This window comes from Xenopus tropicalis, chromosome 2 (genome assembly GCF_000004195.4).
Source record: "Xenopus tropicalis strain Nigerian chromosome 2, UCB_Xtro_10.0, whole genome shotgun sequence".
Classification (NCBI taxonomy): Eukaryota; Metazoa; Chordata; class Amphibia; order Anura; family Pipidae; genus Xenopus; species Xenopus tropicalis.
In genome coordinates, this window is record NC_030678.2 from 3,708,851 (window position 1) to 3,723,649 (window position 14,799).

Here is a 14,799-nt window from a genome sequence, read left to right on the forward strand (position 1 = left end):
TATCTCTCTAACAAATTACAAATATAGTCAGTGTTATACAAAAGTGATATCTCGGGCTATACCAGATAGTTATCTCTATTCAATTACAAATATAGCCAGTGTTATACAAAAGTGATATCTCGGGCTATACCAGATAGTTATCTCTCTAACCAATTACAAATATAGCCAGTGTTATACAAAAGTGATATCTCGGGCTATACCAGATAGTTATCTCTCTAATCAATTACTAATATAGTCAGTGTTATACAAAAGTGATATCTCGGCTATACCAGATAGTTATCTCTCTAACCAATTACAAATATAGCCAGTGTTATACAAAAGTGATATCTCGGGCTATACCAGATAGTTATCTCTCTAATCAATTACTAATATAGTCAGTGTTATACAAAAGTGATATCTCGGGCTATACCAGATAGTTATCTCTCTAATCAATTACAAATATAGCCAGTGTTATACAAAAGTGATATCTCGGCTATACCAGATAGTTATCTCTAATCAATTACAAATATAGTCAGTGTTATACAAAAGTGATATCTCGGCTATACCAGATAGTTATCTCTCTAACCAATTACAAATATAGTCAGTGTTATACAAAAGTGATATATCGAGCTATACCAGATACCAGTTATATATTTAGCCAATTATAAATATAGCCTGTGATAGGTTAATGTGATATTTTAGGCTATCCTACATAGTTATCTCTTGTCGTTCACACATGTAATTAATATTACATACCTTGGAATACACCCGATTTTTATCTCTTGAGCCATTCAACCATGTAGCTAGAGTTATTCTAAAGTGATATTTCAGGCTATACCAGAGAGATATATCTGTATCTATTTGCACATACAGGCTGTGTACTACCTTGTTAGTAATTTACACATATAGCTACAGGTATACAGAAGCGATATCTCAGGCTCAGGCCAGATAGTTATCTCTCCATTTGTATGTGTAACCAGTGCTATACTATAAAGCTATATGTTCAGGCACTGACGTGTGTAGCCAGTGTTGCACAAAAGGGATATCTCAGGCTATGGCAGACAGTTGCAGCTACTTAGCCAGTTAAGCAAAAGTGATAGAAGCCAAGACACTTATATAACTGTATCCCTGCTCATCTTATACATAGGAGTAGTTTGACACAGTTCACCATAACTTGACTTGCTTTCGGGATATATCTGCCTATTTCAGAATATTTTCCATATTACGCACTTTCGTGTTGCCCTTACGGAGGGTATACTCTCTATAAACGCCATCTATAAAAGACCGCTAAACTTCTGTTTAATTAGAATCTGCTCGTTTCAGCCGACAAACAACTCGCTCTTTTTTTTTTCTTCTTTCCTATTTACTTCTTCCCCTTAGTTATTACAGCAGAGCTCCGTGGATCTTGTCCCGAATCCGGAATGTGGATGTACTGACATCCAACTGAAAGTGCTTTGCAATGGTGCCACGTCTACAAAATGCCTTATGGAAGCGCTGGAAGGAGGGGATGTTCTCCTTTTTTCCAATTTGTATTTGCAAGTACAATATTAGTGAGATTTTAAATATTGCCTTCTGCCACCTGAGTGCCCAAGTTCTGGTAACGCAAACAAAATCTTAGTGGGGAAGAAATATTGCCTTTAGCCGAAGCCAGCAAAGGAAAATAAAAAAAGCCTTTTGGTGGTTTGCTGGTTATTTTCACCAAATTTCACCCTAACTGGCCTTTAGGCTGGGTCCCATTAACTCAAAATACGGTTACAGATTTATAGAAACAATGGGGTAACAGTCAAATACCCAAACCGGAGCTGCCATAAGAAATCATGCTGCTCAATAATACTTAGCTAGCAGACCTTCCCCCCAGGGGGCCCAAGTTATTATTAGTCCACTCCACACCAGGGGCCCCAATAAAAAAATGCCAACTAAATTCCATGTCCAGTCTCATTACCAATCCACCCCAGCATTTCCCCATTATGCACTCAGCAAACCCACAATCTGCCCAAGCCCTGCCAGTCCCCTACTGTCCATCATGTTCTGTTTTCACCTTGCTCTGCAATATCCATCTTGTCCTACTGTCTCCATCTTGTCCTACTGTCTCCATCTTGTCCTTCTGTCTCCATCTTGCCCTACTGTCTCCATCTTGTCCTTCTATCTACATCTTGCCCTACTGTCTCCATCTTGCCCTACTGTCCCCATCTTGCCCTACTGTCCCCATCTTGCCCTACTGTCGGCATCTTGCCCTACTGTCTCCATCTTGTCCTTCTGTCTCCATCTTGCCCTACTGTCTCCATCTTGTCCTTCTATCTACATCTTGCCCTACTGTCTTCATCTTGCCCTACTGTCCCCATCTTGCCCTACTGTCGGCATCTTGCCCTACTGTCTCCATCTTGTCCTACTGTCTCCATCTTGCCCTACTGTCTCCATCTTGCCCTACTGTCTCCATCTTGTCCTTCTGTCTCCATCTTGCCCTACTGTCTCCATCTTGTCCTACTATCTCCATCTTGCCCTACTGTCTCCATCTTGTCCTTCTGTCTCCATCTTGCCCTACTGTCTCCATCTTGTCCTACTATCTCCATCTTGCCCTACTGTCTCCATCTTGTCCTTCTATCTACATCTTGCCCTACTGTCTGCATTTTGCCCATCTGTCTCCATCTTGCCCTGCTGTTTCAAATTTGCCTCACAGCCTCTTTTCTCACTCACTGTCTTGTTCTAATACATCTTCTATCTACCCAATTCTTTCTGCTCATAGCTAATGCTCTGTGGGGCCCTGAGTAGTGGCTTCTCTTTGGACCCCACATAAGTCAGCTCTGAATTTAGGGGAATATACTGGGAGAAATACTAATAAAATGTAAACTTGGCCCCTTTCCTGTGCCAGTGAGTGCTGCCATGTTAGACAGCCAGGAAGGCAATGGATGGGTGTTTGCCATGGGCGCATCTGGCATAGCCTGACCTGCAGCTCCCAGCAACCCTCTCCCCGCTGCCCGACGGCCCCTGCGAGCAGCCTGCTAATGAAGCCTCATGTAGGTTTCCTTCCTCTCCTGTTGCTGCTGTTAATATTTCATCTGCCTTTCATAGCGAGGGCCACGGAGGACTCACTTCTAACATTGTTTACACGTTGGTCTGGGGATTTGTGCTTCCAGCATTAGACTGGGTTTGCTCATATCTAATTAACTGAAAGTAATCAGCTCAGTATGACGGCATCTTCTTTGCATGTACTCTGTGTTCTGGCTGAGTCCCCTGCGAGACTCCCATTTAGGGCCCTGGCTTGTTTGTGATACCCTCCCACCGCTGGCTGCCAGGGCCGCAGGAGCACTCACTCTCGGCATATGCTCAGCCCCCTCCAACAGTCCATTGGCCACTTGGCACACAGAGGGGCCGCGTCACTGTCACTCCATCCACTCCATGTTGTTTAGGGTAATTAATTACAACTAATTAGCTGCTATTCTCCTGGTGGATTAACCCTTTTCCAGTTAAGTATTTTACCCATGGAAAGTGCCCAGTATGATATTGTGGATATTATTACCAGCTATGTTGTTGGGGTTAAACCAGGGTTGTGCCACATTCTCCTACACTGGGGAGGAGACATTTAATAAAAGGATGTCATTCAGGCTACTAGCCACCAAAATCCTTTCAGCTGCTGCCAGTAAGTCCCACATCAGCACACTCTGAGCGGCTCATTTATTGGTCTCCTTAATGGTGCAAGGTGCAATCTTATTTTGTACATAGGGTCACTGCCCTGCCACTCACCCCAAATCTGCCCTGCTATAGCACTCACCCCAAATCCCACCCTAACTGCCCTGCTATAGCACTCACCCCAAATCCCACCCTAACTGCCCTGCTATAGCACTCACCCCAAATCCCACCCTAACTGCCCTGCTATAGCACTCACCCCAAATCCCACCCTAACTGCCCTGCTATACCACTCACCCCAAATCCCACCCTAACTGCCCTGCTATAGCACTCACCCCAAATCCCACCCTAACTGCCCTGCTATAGCACTCACCCCAAATCCCACCCTAACTGCCCTGCTATAGCACTCACCCCAAATCCCACCCTAACTGCCCTGCTATAGCACTCACCCCAAATCCCACCCTAACTGCCCTGCTATGGCACTCACCCCAAATCCCACCCTAACTGCCCTGCTATAGCACTCACCCCAAATCCAACCCAAACTGCCCTGCTATAGCACTCACCCCAAATCCCACCCTAACTGCCCTGCTATACCACTCACCCCAAATCCCACCCTAACTGCCCTGCTATAGCACTCACCCCAAATCCCACCCTAACTGCCCTGCTATAGCACTCACCCCAAATCCCCCCCTAACTGCCCTGCTATAGCACTCACCCCAAATCCCCCCCTAACTGCCCTGCTATAGCACTCACCCCAAATCCCACCCTAACTGCCCTGCTATGGCACTCACCCCAAATCCCACCCTAACTGCCCTGCTATAGCACTCACCCCAAATCAAACCCAAACTGCCCTGCTATAGCACTCACCCCAAATCCCACCCTAACTGCCCTGCTATACCACTCACCCCAAATCCCACCCTAACTGCCCTGCTATAGCACTCACCCCAAATCCCACCCTAACTGCCCTGCTATAGCACTCACCCCAAATCCCCCCCTAACTGCCCTGCTATAGCACTCACCCCAAATCCCCCCCTAACTGCCCTGCTATAGCACTCACCCCAAATCCCACCCTAACTGCCCTGCTATAGCACTCACCCCAAATCCCACCCTAACTGCCCTGCTATACCACTCACCCCAAATCCCACCCTAACTGCCCTGCTATAGCACTCACCCCAAATCCCACCCTAACTGCCCTGCTATGGCACTCACCCCAAATCCCACCCTAACTGCCCTGCTATGGCACTCACCCCAAATCCCACCCTAACTGCCCTGCTATGGCACTCACCCCAAATCCCACCCTAACTGCCCTGCTATAGCACTCACCCCAAATCCCACCCTAACTGCCCTGCTATGGCACTCACCCCAAATCCCACCCTAACTGCCCTGCTATAGCACTCACCCCAAATCCAACCCAAACTGCCCTGCTATAGCACTCACCCCAAATCCCACCCTAACTGCCCTGCTATACCACTCACCCCAAATCCCACCCTAACTGCCCTGCTATAGCACTCACCCCAAATCCCACCCTAACTGCCCTGCTATAGCACTCACCCCAAATCCCCCCCTAACTGCCCTGCTATAGCACTCACCCCAAATCCCACCCTAACTGCCCTGCTATAGCACTCACCCCAAATCCCACCCTAACTGCCCTGCTATACCACTCACCCCAAATCCCACCCTAACTGCCCTGCTATAGCACTCACCCCAAATCCCACCCTAACTGCCCTGCTATGGCACTCACCCCAAATCCCACCCTAACTGCCCTGCTATGGCACTCACCCCAAATCCCACCCTAACTGCCCTGCTATGGCACTCACCCCAAATCCCACCCTAACTGCCCTGCTATAGCACTCACCCCAAATCCCACCCTAACTGCCCTGCTATGGCACTCACCCCAAATCCCACCCTAACTGCCCTGCTATAGCACTCACCCCAAATCCAACCCAAACTGCCCTGCTATAGCACTCACCCCAAATCCCACCCTAACTGCCCTGCTATACCACTCACCCCAAATCCCACCCTAACTGCCCTGCTATAGCACTCACCCCAAATCCCACCCTAACTGCCCTGCTATAGCACTCACCCCAAATCCCCCCCTAACTGCCCTGCTATAGCACTCACCCCAAATCCCCCCCTAACTGCCCTGCTATAGCACTCACCCCAAATCCCACCCTAACTGCCCTGCTATAGCACTCACCCCAAATCCCACCCTAACTGCCCTGCTATAGCACTCACCCCAAATCCCACCCTAACTGCCCTGCTATAGCACTCACCCCAAATCCCACCCTAACTGCCCTGCTATGGCACTCACCCCAAATCCCACCCTAACTGCCCTGCTATGGCACTCACCCCAAATCCCACCCTAACTGCCCTGCTATGGCACTCACCCCAAATCGCACCCAAGCTGCCCTGCTATGGCACTCACCCCAAATCCCACCCTGTCCTGCTATAGCACTCACCCCAAATCCAACCCTAACTGCACTGCTATAGCATTCACCCCTAATCCCACCCTAACTGCCCTGCTATAGCACTCACCCCAAATCCAACCCTAACTGCCCTGCTATAGCACTCACCCCTAATCCCACACTAACTGCCCTGCTATAGCACTCACCCCAAATCCCCCCCTAACTGGCCTTCAGGCTGGGCCCCCTTAGCCCATAACAAGGTTACAGATATATAGAAACATTGGGGTAACAGTCACCCTGCTATAGTTCCAGGGGTACCCAGGGCACAAATAAGCACTCACTCCAAATCCCCCCCTAACTGGCCTTCAGGCTGGGCCCCCTTAGCCCATAACAAGGTTACAGATATATAGAAACATTGGGGTAACGGTCACCCCGCTATAGTTCCAGGGGTACCCAGGGCACAAATAAGCACTCACCCCAAATCCCCCCCTAACTGGCCTTCAGGCTGGGCCCCCTTAGCCCATAACAAGGTTACAGATATATAGAAACATTGGGGTAACAGTCACCCCGCTATAGTTCCAGGGGTACCCAGGGCACAAATAAGCACTCACCCCAAATCCCCCCCTAACTGGCCTTCAGGCTGGGCCCCCTTAGCCCATAACAAGGTTACAGATATATAGAAACATTGGGGTAACAATCACCCCGCTATAGTTCCAGGGGTACCCAGGGCACAAATAAGCACTCACCCCAAATCCCCCCCTAACTGGCCTTCAGGCTGGGCCCCTTAGCCCATAACAAGGTTACAGATATATAGAAACATTGGGGTAACAGTCACCCTGCTATAGTTCCAGGGGTACCCAGGGCACAAATAAGCACTCACCCCAAATCCCCCCTTAACTGGCCTTCAGGCTGGGCCCCCTTAGCCCATAACAAGGTTACAGATATATAGAAACATTGGGGTAACAATCACCCCGCTATAGTTCCAGGGGTACCCAGGGCATAAATAAGCTCTCACCCCAAATCCCCCCCTAACTGGCCTTCAGGCTGGGCCCCCTTAGCCCATAACAAGGTTACAGATATATAGAAACATTGGGGTAACAGTCACCCCGCTATAGTTCCAGGGGTACCCAGGGCACAAATAAGCACTCACCCCAAATCCCCCCCTAACTGGCCTTCAGGCTGGGCCCCCTTAGCCCATAACAAGGTTACAGATATATAGAAACATTGGGGTAACAATCACCCCGCTATAGTTCCAGGGGTACCCAGGGCACAAATAAGCACTCACCCCAAATCCCCCCCTAACTGGCCTTCAGGCTGGGCCCCTTAGCCCATAACAAGGTTACAGATATATAGAAACATTGGGGTAACAGTCACCCTGCTATAGTTTCAGGGGTGTATTTTCCTGAGGACAGGCCAGTGATACAGCTTAGTGCATATTGCAGGGAACTGCTTCACGCAGGAGAGATACTTAGACAACAGATTTCTTTAAAGGGGAACTAAACCACTAGAAAACTGTTCCTCTCTAAAAGAACGTATTGTGGGGAGTTTAACTTTGGTGCTTAGATCAGGGGTATTTATTACTTTGCAGATTAATTTTCCAACTCGTTAGCAGACAGTGACTAGTGAATGCAAACCTATGAGAGCTTCATGGTTAAACAGAATTGCAGATAAAGGATCATTTCAGGCCCTGACCCCCACTCGCTGCTCCTGTGAGCAAGTCACATAGTTGCTGTCACTGCTGATCAAAGGGGCCGCTGTTAGCCCTAATCCTGCTCATAGGAAAGTCAGTGTTGCTTTATGTGCAGACTCCAGGCTGAAGGCTGAGTGAGCAGCCCCCCGGCTATACATGAGCACAGAGATCACTTACACCCGGAGACACAGGGAAATCACAGGCACGTTCATACCCAGAGCTCAGGTATTGTGTGTCTGCCTCTCAGCCCCTGGGTTTGTGCTGATTGTTCCGAGATAATACACAAAACAAAGGCTGTGTGTCTAGTGCTACAGTCTGTCACACGGCTCTGCAGGGAGTATAACCCCCAGTTATATACATTCTGTAGCTGCATGGTGTCAGCTGGTCAAATGTCTGTGTATGTATCCCTATGTGTATGTATGTATGTATAATTTTATTTATAAAGCTCTACTTATGTACGCAGCGCTGTACAGTAGAATACATTAATACAAACAGGGGGTTAATAAGATAATAGATAAATACAAAGTATAACAATAAATACAAATAAATACAAGATACAGTTACAGTTGCAATAGGTTAAGAGTCAAAGACACAACAGGATGGAGGTCCCTGCCCCGTAGAGCTTACACTCTATATAAATGTGCCAAATCTATGTGCCATAGGTTTATGGTATCTCTCTGTACAGGCTATGAGCAAACTTAGGGGGCTGTTCCTGCTGAATTGTGCTTAGTACAGGGGAATCCCTATGTGCCATAGTTTTATGGTATCTCTCTGTACAGGCTATGGGCAAACTTAGGGGGCTGTTCCTGCTGAATTGTGCTTAGTACAGGGGAATCCCTATGTGCCATAGTTTTATGGTATCTCTCTGTACAGGCTATGAGCAAACTTAGGGGGCTGTTCCTGCTGAATTGTGCTTAGTACAGGGGAATCCCTATGTGCCATAGTTTTATGGTATCTCTCTGTACAGGCTATGAGCAAACTTAGGGGGCTGTTCCTGCTGAATTGTGCTTAGTACAGGGGAATCCCTATGTGCCATAGTTTTATGGTATCTCTCTGTACAGGCTATGAGCAAACTTAGGGGCTGTTCCTGCTGAATTGTACTTAGTACAGGGGAATACCTAGCATATTTACGAAAAGGCAGCCAAAATAGACTAAGGAAAACTTGTCGCAGTCTGTGATTCTACAAAGTTCAGGAGACTAAATATACTAAGAAATAAATTGGAAGAGAGAATGTTACTAAATCCTTCCAGTGAGTCAGCACAGGCCCCAGATGCCCGGGGTAAGGGGGTAACAGTACATAATAATAGCTAAATGTATATAGGGGTTTATAGAATAAAGCGGACCATCTCTTTATCTGGTGAGGCTGCCAATCAGGAAGGACTGGGGCAGACTGATAGGAGACACGGTCCGACTGCCGGCTGGTTGATATGCCAGATGGTGGGGCACTAAGCTGCGGGCATGGCTAACTGTAGGTGAGTCAGTAGGCAATGCCAGGCTCTGTCCCTGGGTATGGTGTATGGAATCACTGAATCACATGATTCAAACAACAGAAACATGGGCTTCTATGACCAATCGGGCAGCAAATACACAGCAGCTACAGAAAACAATTTTACGACCTCTTTGTTTGCCATATACAATGGTTAACGTATAACCCGGGGCCCGCGCTGTACAGATCATAAATTTACGAGAAGTGATGTAATCTGGGAACTAAATGTACTGACCGAGAACTGACTGCGGAAATAACATGGTTAATCTTTACAATATATTATTAAACGGTAACTCCTTCATTGCTGCCTTCAAAGGGCTATTTCTGTCTTCCAGCTCCATAGCTGGGAACTAAGGGGGCATTTAGGGCCACTGGATATTCTTTATTTACCCACCAGGAGGCCATAGAGCCAAGTATGGGGCCTGATAATGGACTTTCTGCTCCTCCTAACTGAATTACCAACTTGTTGTGAATAATCACTTGGGTAAGTGGGTGCAGAGATTGCAGTTGTTAGATGTCGTAGACTTATATACAGTACAGGTATGGGATCCCCTATCCGGAAACCCGTTATCCAGAAAGTTCTGAATTATGGAAAGGCCATCTCCCATAGACTCCATTATAGCAAATAATTAAAATGTTTAAAAATCATTTCCATTTTCTCTGTAATAATAAAACAGTACCTGTACTTGATCCCAACTAAGGTATAATTACCCCTTATTGGGGGCAGAACAGCCCTATTGGGTTTATTTAATGGTTAAATGATTCCCTTTCCTCTGTAATAATAAAACAATACCTGTACTTGATCCCAACTAAGATATAATTACCCCTTATTGGGGCAGAACAGCCCTATTGGGTTTATTTAATGGTTAAATGATTCCCTTTTCTCTGTAATAATAAAACAGTACCTGTACTTGATCCCAACTAAGATATAATTACCCCTTATTGGGGCAGAACAGCCCTATTGGGTTTATTTCATGGTTAAATGATTCCCTTTTCTCTGTAATAATAAAACAGTACCTGTACTTGATCCCAACTAAGATATAATTACCCTTATTGGGGCAGAACAGCCCTATTGGGTTTATTTCATGGTTAAATGATTCCCTTTTCTCTGTAATAATAAAACAGTACCTGTACTTGATCCCAACTAAGATATAATTATAATTACCGAAAGATCCCTTATCCGGAAAACCTCAGGTCCCGAGCATTCTGGATAACAGGTCCCATACCTGTATAGCTACAGTACCCGGGGGGTAGACATGGCATCACATAGGCCATTAACTATTGGTGGAATCCTAGGAAAGAGACAATAAGGACTTTTTGCTTTTATCTAAGCCCATCCCCTGAGGTGCCATATATGCCCAAGGGCCTGCTGGTACCATCTAAACTGGACCAACCCAGTCTGACCAAATCTGGGCATGTATGGTTACTTTTGAGGATATCTGCTCCAAGGTATTGTAATCTTTCTAGAGGGACACAAATAACAAGAGGGCTGATTCCCATGATGTCTGGAGCCTTTGCAGCAATGCCATTTTCCAAAATTTTATCTGAGGCTTCTCTCCGCTGTTAGTTTTCAGTAAGTGCTCCCCCTAGTGGCAGAAATTAGCATCCATCAATCAGTAAAGCTGGCCATACACATAGCGATAAAATTGATTTTTGGACTGTGTCGGCTCTGAGTTATCATCCCGATAATTTTCGTACCATGGCGATCGGTCGATTAGTCAGTCGGACAGGTTAGAGAATTCTGGTCGGATAAGGATAAAATCTGTGCATATATCCCCTCGAGGGACCTACAATTGGATTCACTTTAATAGGATTGGTGCCTGTAACTATTTCATGTTCATAACATCCTCCCATTGGTTATTTTTAGGGCTTTATCTGACAATTTCAGTTTTAGATCGCTGCATTTAAACGTCCCATTGATATCCCAAAGTTCATCGGGAGAAGACTGAAATCTGAACGTGTATGGGCAGCTGTAGCTAGGGGTTGGGTTTACAATAAACAGGTGGATAAAAGCAGCTCTAAATAGCAGAAACCAAATATTCAGGGAAAAAGGCAAAACGTGATAGCGTACCTTATTAAACGGGTCCCCATTGTGCCCTCGGGCTAATGTCCCATGCCGCCGGCCCTCGGCAACAGCCCCAGCCTAACTCGACCTGCGCGGAATATTTCAAAAAGCGAAATCTGCTTTTATTTCCTGGTTGCCAAAAGTGCAGGTAAAAGGAACTGATCCCGGCAGACTTTTCCGAGGGCTCCACCTGCCTCGTACTGTTAGCTGATAGTTACTTTTGTTTCCCCGCTTATATTTTGTAACAGGAGATTTCCTGTCTGGGTCACATTACACCGCTGACCTTAACGGGTGAATGAGCCTCCATAATTTGTCCTGTCTTTTCTTTTATAAGTAGCGAATATCAAAAATGTACCGCGGCGACACAGGAACACTGAGTTATGGTGCCACCGGATACCCCGGCCTCACAGGAAAAGCTACAGGGCTCGGCCAGCCCCACACACAGGCGTATATGCATATTATCTCTCTCCACATACTAATTAGTCTTTTAATTAAGGCCACAGATGAGAGGTCCCAGTGTTAAGGTCCCCATACACTATAAGATCCACTCGTTTGGCGATGTCGCCAAGCTAGCGGATCTTCTCCCGATATCCCCACCTATGGGTGGGCGATACCGGGAGAATCCAGGGTAATTAGATTGTTTGGCCCTGGGGCCAAACGATCGAATTATAACAGCAGGTATAAGAAAAGTCGGTCCGGGGACCACATCAATGAGCCGATACGGTCCCTGATCCGGCTAGATTTTTTAGCATGCCCGATCGAGATCTGGTCGATTTCAGGCCAGATATTGGTTGGGCAGGCCCCTCAGGAGTGCCCATACATGGGCCTATTAGCAGCCAAATCTGTCTAAGGGACCCATATCGGCAACTAGAATCGGCCCATGTATGGGGACCTTTACTGTACTAATGGCCAATGTATTGATTCAGTGCACTCTATCCGGTAGCAGGGATCAATGTTCCCACTAGGGATGCCCAATCTGGCTACAGATTTGGCCAAATACCAGCTTTTTTTTACTGAAGGATACAGATATGGTTAAATGTGGATTCACATGACTTTAAAGGGAAACTACACCCCCAGAATGAATACGTAACCAACAGACAGTTTATATTATGTTAAGTGGCCTATTAAAGAATCCAAACTGGAATTATTATTATTATTAACATTTATTTATAAAGCGCCAACATACCCCGCAGCGCTGTACAATAAGTGGGTTTCATACATTGGACATACAGAGTAACATATAAAGCAATCAGTAACCGATACAGGAGGGGAAGGGAGCCCTGCCCAAAAGAGCTTACACTCTACAAGGAGTAACATATAAAGCAATCAGTAACCGATACAGGAGGGGAAGGGAGCCCTGCCCAAAAGAGCTTACACTCTACAAGGAGTAACATATAAAGCAATCAGTAACCGATACAGGAGGGGAAGAGAGCCCTGCCCAAAAGAGCTTACACTCTACAAGGAGTAACATATAAAGCAATCAGTAACCGATACAGGAGGGGAAGGGAGCCCTGCCCAAAAGAGCTTACACTCTACAAGGAGTAACATATAAAGCAATCAGTAACCGATACAGGAGGGGAAGGGAGCCCTGCCCAAAAGAGCTTACACTCTACAAGGAGTAACATATAAAGCAATCAGTAACCGATACAGGAGGGGAAGAGAGCCCTGCCCAAAAGAGCTTGGAATATATATATCAGTAAATATTGCCCTTTTACATCCTTTCCCTTGAGCCGCCATTTTGTGATGGGCTGTGTGCTCCCTCAGAGATCAGCTGACAGGAAGTGATGCAGCTCTAACTGTAACAGGAAGTAGTGTGGGAGCAAAAGGCAGAACTCTGCCCATTCATTGGCTGATGGGGCCTAGCATGTATGTGTGCCTTGGCTTGTTTGTGTGCACTGTGACTCCTATGATCCCAGGGGGGTGGCCCTTAGTACTTAAAATGGCAGTTTCCTATTTAGGATTACCCAATGGCACATACTGCTAAAAAACTATATTTATATGAAAATGGTTTATTTAGATGAAGCAGGGTTTTATATATGAGCTGTTTATGCAATATATTTTTATATTTTTTGTTGGTATAGTTTCCCTTTAACCTGTTCTGCGGTGAATGGAAACACAACTTCTATGGGACTGGCACTCAGATCTGCAGAATTTACAATCTTCGGCACTGAAAGGGGTTAAATCGCTGAACTGGAGGTGATGGAGTTTTCATTAAATTTATTCAAATTTAATGTGCTAATTAGGGTTAAGATTTAGTTTAGCATAGTACGAGTTATTTGTGGAGGATTCCATAATTGGCTGAACCCATTAATTATCCCAAGTTGCTGCAACTGTAGGGCTGTCCCATCTTGGGGGCCAGAAGCAGCGGAAAAAGGGGCCCTAGTCTCCAGGCACAGTAGTATAATTTTATATCCTTATCATTTACAGTAGGGGGTACATTATCCCTTATAATACATGAGTGATACTCAGAGTTCCCTGTATAACTCAGCCTGCAGCCTTGTGCCTTTATATGGGGGGCACAGAACCCCTCAGTGACTGCTAATATCCTTATCATTTACAGTAGGGGGTACATTATCCCTTATAATACATGAGTGATACTCAGAGTTCCCTGTATAACTCAGCCTGCAGCCTTGTGCCTTTATATGGGGGGCACAGAACCCCTCAGTGACTGCTAATATCCTTATCATTTACAGTAGGGGGTACATTATCCCTTATAATACATGAGTGATACTCAGAGTTCCCTGTATAACTCAGCCTGCAGCCTTGTGCCTTTATATGGGGGGCACAGAACCCCTCAGTGACTGCTAATATCCTTATCATTTACAGTAGGGGGTACATTATCCCTTATAATACATGAGTGATACTCAGAGTTCCCTGTATAACTCAGCCTGCAGCCTTGTGCCTTTATATGGGGGGCACAGAACCCCTCAGTGACTGCTAATATCCTTATCATTTACAGTAGGGGGTACATTATCCCTTATAATACATGAGTGATACTCAGAGTTCCCTGTATAACTCAGCCTGCAGCCTTGTGCCTTTATATGGGGGGCACAGAACCCCTCAGTGACTGCTAATATCCTTATCATTTACAGTAGGGGGTACATTATCCCTTATAATACATGAGTGATACTCAGAGTTCCCTGTATAACTCAGCCTGCAGCCTTGTGCCTTTATATGGGGGGCACAGAACCCCTCAGTGACTGCTAATATCCTTATCATTTACAGTAGGGGGTACATTATCCCTTATAATACATGAGTGATACTCAGAGTTCCAAGTATAACTCAGCCTGCAGCCTTGTGCCTTTATATGGGGGGCACAGAACCCCTCAGTGACTGCTATTATCCTTATCATTTACAGTAGGGGGTACATTATCCCTTATAATACATGAGTGATACTCAGAGTTCCCTGTATAACTCAGCCTGCAGCCTTGTGCCTTTATATGGGCACAGAACCCCTCAGTGACTGCTAATATCCTTATCATTTACAGTAGGGGGTACATTATCCCTTATAATACATGAGTGATACTCAGAGTTCCCTGTATAACTCAGC